We start from the raw sequence: 7737 nt of genomic DNA, 5'->3' as shown, positions 1-7737 counted from the left end.
TCACTGTGAGTGAGGCAAATCTGCCAAAGAAAAAGATAACATTTATGAAGAACATTTATGCAGTAGCTTTTGATTAATTTTTGTTTCTTAAATCTGCCCTTGTTCTTTCTTCACACAATACCTCTGGATTGCATGACGAGCCACATAAGAAGGGGTGTGGGGTGGGATTTGTAGTTTTTAACAGGCTCCAAGGCCCTGCCTCATAACATAAATCAAGGGCCACGTTTATTGAATAAAGCCAATTACATGCTTGATTGCATGGTAGAATGATCTGCAGAGCCATTGTGGAACTTATCTCACATGCAGTGGGCAAGGGCATCCTGCCATGAGAAAAGGGGGGTGAGCCAAGCCTAATCCCTTCTTCCTGGCCCCATCCCCGCAGGGTGGTTAAGGAGGCCTTCCTGATCCACCCCCCTCAGGGCCGCATAACCTCTGAGTGGGTGGTACAGGTTAGTCCCAAAGGTGAGCCTTATCCTGCCAACGGGCCGCACAACCTGGAAGGCAGACCTCAGAACCCACCAATCACCTTAAAGGGTGCCTAAGGGTGGTCACCAAACCCTACCTTTTTAAATTCCACCACAATCTGCCACAGAAAAGCCTCTGCTTAGTCCCTATTCCTCCACCTGCACCAAATTAATTCACGCAGGGCACTCTGCAGATCAGAAAGAAATAGATCGTTACCAAGGTCAGACATATGTACACCATCTGGCCAGTAAAGATCGGCCCACTCACACCTCACCTCCGGCTGATGTATTACCTCCCCCTGCTGATAAGCAAGGGCGAGCCAGACTTCCCTATTTACGTTATGGCTAGCCTTATTCAGGCCTCTGGGATCATTCCCACCCCTCCAAATTCTCCTCTGGAGAATATCAGACCAAACAATGATGGTCCTAGGCCACCTACTGCATATGGCCACAAAGTCCTGGCAAGCCTGAATGATACGGGCTTTCCCCTTCAACATTCCCAGGCTATTGCCACCCAAATGTATAATCAAATCCTGCGGAGGGTGCTGCACCAACGAAGCATGTTGACAGGAGTCATTCCGACAGCATGCTAGATCTACCCAGCCACTGGACCAGAGCGTAATGACTGAGCCCCAACTGGGTTTTGTGCCTGATCTGCCATGCCCTCTTCTTGGCCCAGAACTCCATCTGTGGCCACACATGAGTACCTTGACTCTCTCCAACACCCTCCAACCTGTTAAAACAGAAACAACAATTATCAATATGCTCAGCAGCACAATGGTTAGGGAGGGCCCTTAAATGGCCTACCGCCAGTGCCCCACTGCCTGCATGGCTGTGCTCCCACAACCCAACGTAACTACTATAGAAGCTACACCCATCTGGAAAGAGTGTGTACCAAACTGGTTGGGATCCAACCCCAAACATGACCATAATTAGAAGCTCCAGTCAGCCCCTCAAAGGCAGAGAGCAGTCACTGCACTCTATTATAATGTGAGCAGTAGTTTCCATAATGTCCATACTGGGTAATTGCATCCTTATTATCAGAGCAGCCCTTGCTGGCTCAGCTTAACAGTAGATCAGTTGGGATTAGATATGGTATGTGGAAAGAATTGATGAAATGATCCCTAATAAATCATGGCCACAACAGTTGGACGCAATGCACCATGTGCCAAGTCCATCCCTTTGACTTCTCAGTTGTGTTTGCTACTCCTGATACAAGTCTCGAAGATGGCTATTTCTGTTCCTCCCATCTCAGAAACTGGTCAGGTTACAGTGACAAGGCCCGTCTGACAATGGACCAAAACTGAAACTTAGTCAAAGGCTGACCTTCCTGGTGACAAAATAACAACCCTCTAGACTTACCTCTAAACCGCAAAATGAACCTAAAGCCCGGACTGCACACAGCCTGTGGACATGGAAGAGGCCAAAGTGATAACCAAACCTCAGCCCCTCTGGTCAGTCTCTGACTTGCGCAACTAAATCCAAACACAGCTGCCACTTACCAAAACATCACCTCCTCCAAAGCCTGACCAGATCCGTCATTTCTAAAAAAGGGGGCAAAGCAACTCTCCCATCCAAAAGCCCCTCGCCCCAAAACAAAACAAACAAAAACATGCTATAACAGCACTGCATGAAATCAGACTGCCTCAGATCTAGAACTACATAAAGATAGCCAAAGCCCATGAAAGCCCAACAGCCTCAGCCCATTCCACTGGCTATGCCTTTGCACACCAGTTATCCTGAAAAATAACCCCAAAGCCCCAGAGGCAACAGAGTGAATTTACACTCCGCCTCCAATAATAAGTTCCATGGCCAAAATAAACCCAATTAAATTGCTCCAAAATTCCTGCTGCATCTAATGCTGGCCACCCTATGCTTCAACTCCCCTAACTTCACTGCTGGTAAACGGCAAGCTTGCACCACTGAGTCAAGCTCAATTCCCAAAAAATGTAAGTACAGGCGAAGGACCCTCTGTTTTTCTCATGGCCAAGGCACCCCTAGCTCACCAGACACCAGTCAAAATACAGATATAGGTCAAAACACTGCTGTGAGCAAGCATAGTAGGCTAGTCAAATAGACCCAGTACCCTTCTCTTGGCTATTTCTTTATCTATTTTCTCCTGCACCACTAGCTCCATTCCAACTACCGACTTAAAATTCCCTGACATGTAAGGGCTATGCTCCCAACTAATGAAATCCTAAAACCAAACCAAAAACTTTTCCCCACGTAGAGTGCATCCAACCACCTAGGATGCTGATGGAGCAAAGGCAAAACCCACAAATATTAATCAAGGTGGGACCCCTCAGCTGAAGGCTGCCCTCCAGATCCAAGCTTTTTCCCCTTCTGAAAACCCTTAAACCCCTCAACTCTAGAGCAGCTGGTAAAAGGATGGAAGCCAGTTCAGATGGAACACTCATGTCTAAATTTACACAGGTTCCTGTTGCAAAAACCCTTAACACTGAACTCCCAACAGAGCAGGCGGGGTTGAATCCCCTGCCTCGTGGACCCACAGGAAGACGCCACAGTGTCTGACCCAGTAAATGCCTACTCTCTGCCCTATCCTCTTGCACGGGTCGAGCTGCAATCATGAACTGCAACCACAACCCAGGTCCTTTCTGTCCCACTGTAGGTTTATATCCACTGCCGCTTTCATCCTAAAAGATTCATCATAGGCCAGCCATGCTGACCCCATGAATTCTGTATGCACCCTAAATATTATGTCCAGGTATTTTACCAAAGCTGCTGCCCTCATAGGCTGGAGCAGAATCACCACCCCCATATAAAATAAAATTCCTGCCATCCAATTACCCCAGGTCCTATCCACCTTTTCCTTTAAAACATTCTCATTGTCTCTCTCCTCCTGCTTATCCCTTTCCTTCTACTCAGGCTCTCAGTATAACAGGGAAAACACATCCATGCATTCTTCCTTCCAAATACGCTCTCTTGTTGCCAACAGAAAATGGGCCCCCAGAGGAGCTGACATCTCCCCAAATGGAACTGCACCAACCTGGACAGAAGACAATGGGTCGGCAGCGAGGTATGCTGCCCCTGCCCACGGGGCCCCCAACCTATTTACAATCATCACTCATAGGCTGGTTCTGGGCAGAAGGAGAAGCACCCCTTCCATATCCAGCAAATACTGCCCCTGAATATGCAGATATGACATCAGGGCCCTAATCCACAGAGAATGACATGTCCTGAGTGAAAGAGGCCACTGCTGAACAAGCTGCTTTGGGGCCTTGCCTGTCTCCTAGGTACACACCCACCCTTCTTAGGAGGCATGGCCCACAACCCAGATGGCTACTACCTAAAAATTACCTTACCAAAATGGCTGCCTGCATAAGACCGTACCTAAGTGGCCACCCTCCAGAAGACCCTACCAAAAGGGCCACCCTCCTGAAGACCTTACCAAAAGGGCCACCCTCCTGAAGACCTTACCAAAAGGGCCACCCTCCTGAAGACCTTACCAAAATGGCCACCCTCCTGAAGACCTTACCAAAATGGCCACCCTCCAGATGACCTTACCAAAATGGCCACCCTCCAGATGACCTTACCAAAATGGCTGCCTCACAGAAGGTCTGCCAAAATGGCCACCAGGCAAAGAAAGGCCCAGTCACACGCCCCCAAACTACCACCCATGCTCCAACACTAACTGTAGGCCTCAAATGATTCCAGCCCTCTAGGCCCTTAACAAGCCACCCAGGCCACCCAGGGGGCCTCCAAATGAAGCAGGCCTAGCAGAGACTCTCCCTGTCCCGACTCCAAATCTTGCAATGCCAGCCCTCCAGGCCCTTAACAGGCCAGCCAGACTGCACAGGAGACTGCTAAGTGAAGCAGGCCTGCCAGGACCAGCAGAGACTCTCTCTGACCCAGACTCCAAACCTTGCGGGCCCCCTGCCTCAACTGCTCCAAGCCTCTCTCTCACGCTCCAATGCTGAGAAGCTGACCCACCAGGTCCTCTCTCTCCCACCTTGTGCGCCACTGAAACAAAGCCCAAAGCACCTAACATAGCCTAGCAACCTGTTCCATCCAAGGCCTAAAGCACCTAACGTGGCCTAGCGACCTGCTCTGTTGTAATGTGAGGCCGAAAAGAGGCCAAGGGCAGACAGAGCAGGGCTTAAATAGCCACCCTGCTCCGCCCCTTATGTGACAGGCACGCGTGGCCACGTCACACCAAAACGGGGTTTTGAAGCCATGCCAGGTCTTCCCCCGGCGTGGCTGCAAAAGCCCTCCCTCGCGAGAGCCTTTCGGCCTGACAATGGTGGGACTAATCATAGCTTTAATTTTTTTTAAAGCCTTATAGTTTTCACAATAAAAAAATGAAACTAGCATGTTTCTGACTCCGTTCCAAGAACACAGAGATAGCTCATGAACTCCTCTCCTAGCACCCAGCACATCTGTACAAAAAAGCGTAATTGTCAGGGCACAGGAAAGCAAAAAATAATAGAGCATTAACTGCTACATAACACCATTAGGGCCGTAAGGGCTGAATGAAAAACAGTCAAGAAAGGGCAGCGCATGGTCCTCCCCATCAATTATCATCATCCCAAGCCTATCAGAATGGAGGCCAAAGTAGCTGTGGTGTCACAAGGGAGGAATGCAAGTGGGAGGAAAAGGCTGCTTGGCAATGTAACTTGCCATGGTCCCCTACCAACTCTATTGATTCAGGTTTCCATCTCTCAGCAGTCCTGATCTATGGAGATACCCCACACCATGGATAAGTGAAGACTCCAGAAATGGGAGGACAGTAGTCTGTGCCAGAAATGAAGGCAAGACCAGCACCTTAGAGAGGGACTGATGTGCGGGTTTCAGGGCCATGGTCAGCTACTCTGCAGATGAGTCAGAGCATACAAGCAGTCTCCGCCGTCTCCTTTGAGCAACTGGCAGACCTTTAGACCCTGAGCTTGTACCCACTGAGCAGCCCCCTGAATGCTACATCTGGCCAGTGAAAGAGCCAGTGCCTTCCCTGGCAGCTGTTGACTCCTTCTAGGTGCTGGAGTTGAAAGCTGTGGAGATGTCTCCTTGGGACAGTCCTGCTCCTCTAAGAGCCCATTGGCCAAGCCTCAGAGTGTCTCCTTGGGGTTCAGAGGAGGAAATGTGAGCTATAGTCCCCGTGGCTCTACAAGGGATAGACCAGGGACTGGATCCATCTCTTCCTTGGGGTTGCAACCATCAGATGACTCTGATGTTTCCTAGCCTGAGCTGAAGACACTTAACAGTTTTCTGAGTGTCTTAATATGGGAATGGGGAATATCTATGGCCCTCCCACTCTAGTCAGCCACAGTCAGTATGGCCAATGGTCAGGGATGATGGCAGGTGTAGTCCAGCAATATCTGAAGGGCCACAGGTGCCCCAGTCCTGATTTATGGCAACATGAGAGATGAACTTCCCCCCTCCTTCTCCCAAAACATACAACGTATGACCACCAGTTGGATTCGAACAGCAGTTAAGTGAGAACAAGCAAAAGGAAAGGTTTTCTTCACATTTATTCACAGTCAATGGAACTCACTACCACAAGATTAAATCTGGCCTTAATGCAGGACCTAAAGCCTTCCCTTGTTACTTTACCAATTGCATACGAAGATATACAGCCCCTTACCATGGAGGATCCTTTTACTCAACATGGTTACTTGCTATTCCTGCTCCATGATATTTGTCTGATCCCCTTTTAAAGCACAGCTGGGAAACGTCTCAATCTTGTTTGACTACAACTCCCATCATCCCTAGCAGCTGTCAGTTGGAGTCCATCAACATCTGGAGGAAGCATAGATTCCCCAACCCCACATCTGGCCCATGAAGGACCCCGCTTCTGGCCCATAAAGGACCCAGCTTCTGGCCTATGAAGGATCCAGGATTACGCTCCAGCACCAAGTATAATGCAAGCTAAAGCCTTGTGAGGCAGTTAGCCACCAACAACGTCCTCTTTTCCTCACCCTGACAAGAAACTATGTACACTTTGGCCCATGAAGGAACCAGCTTCTGGCCCATAAAATAACCAGCTTCTGGCCCATGAAGGAATCAGATCATCACCCCAGAACCAATTATGATGCAAGATAAACCATTGTGGGGCAGTTAGCCACCAACAACGTCCTCTTAGCCTCACCCTGACAATAAAAGATGTAAGCTGTGACCCATGAAGGACCCTGCTTCTGGCGCATAAAAGACCCACCTTCTGGCCCATGAAGGACCACATTCTGGCCCATAAAGGACCCCGCATCTGGCCCATGAAGGACCCCGCTTCTGGCCCATAAAGGACCCCGCTTCTGGCCCTTAAAGGACCCCACTTCTGGCCCATGAAAGAACCAGGTTTTCATCCCGGCACCAAGTATGATGCAACCTAAACCATTGTAGGGCAGTTAACCACCACCAACATCCTCTTCACCTCACCCTGACAAGAAAAGATGTAATCTGTTCCCCATGAATGACCCTGCTTCTTGCCCATAAAATACCCCAATTCTGGCCCATGAAGGACCCCATTCTGGCCTATAAAGGACCCCGCTTCCGGCCCTTAAAGGACCCGCTTCTGGCCCATGAAAGAACCAGGTTTTCATCCTGGCAATAATAATAATAATAATAATAAAATTTTATTTTTAGGCCGCCTATCTGGCCGAATGAATGGCCACTCTAGGCGGCGTACATATATTAAAATAAGATACAACATATAAATACAATTATAACATCAGTCTTCAGTTAATCAGCCCACCCACATCTGTACGTTATAAAACTAAAATTACCTAGAAATCCTGTATGCCCGCTGAAACAGCCACGTTTTTAATCCTTGGCGAAAACCTACCAGGGAGGGGGCATGGCGAAGGTCATATGGGAGAGAGTTCCAGAGGGTGGGGGCCACAATCGAGAATGCCCTCTCTCTGGTCCGCACCAGCCTAGCTGTTTTCACTGGTGGGACCGAGAGAAGGTCTTGTGAGACTGATCTCGTCAGGCGGCATATTTGGTGGTGCTGGAGGCACTCCTTTAGATAAACTGGACCGAAACCGTATAGGGCTTTAAAGGTTAACACCAACACCTTGAATTGGGCTCGGTAGACAACTGGTAGCCAGTGTAGATCTTCTAGCACTGGAGTTATATGATCCCAGCGGTGGCCGTTCTTGATCAACTGTGCCGCCGCATTCTGTACCAGTTGTAATTTTGAACCGTCTTCAAGGGTAGCCCAGCATAGAGCGCATTACAGTAGTCTAAGCGAGAGGAGACCAGGGCATGTACTACCCACGGGAGCAGATGGACCGGAAGGTAGGGTCGCAGCCTCTGTATCAGA

Source organism: Rhineura floridana, chromosome 7, assembly GCF_030035675.1.
Source record: "Rhineura floridana isolate rRhiFlo1 chromosome 7, rRhiFlo1.hap2, whole genome shotgun sequence".
NCBI lineage: Eukaryota > Metazoa > Chordata > Lepidosauria > Squamata > Rhineuridae > Rhineura > Rhineura floridana.
Note: the sequence above shows the minus strand (reverse complement) of the source record.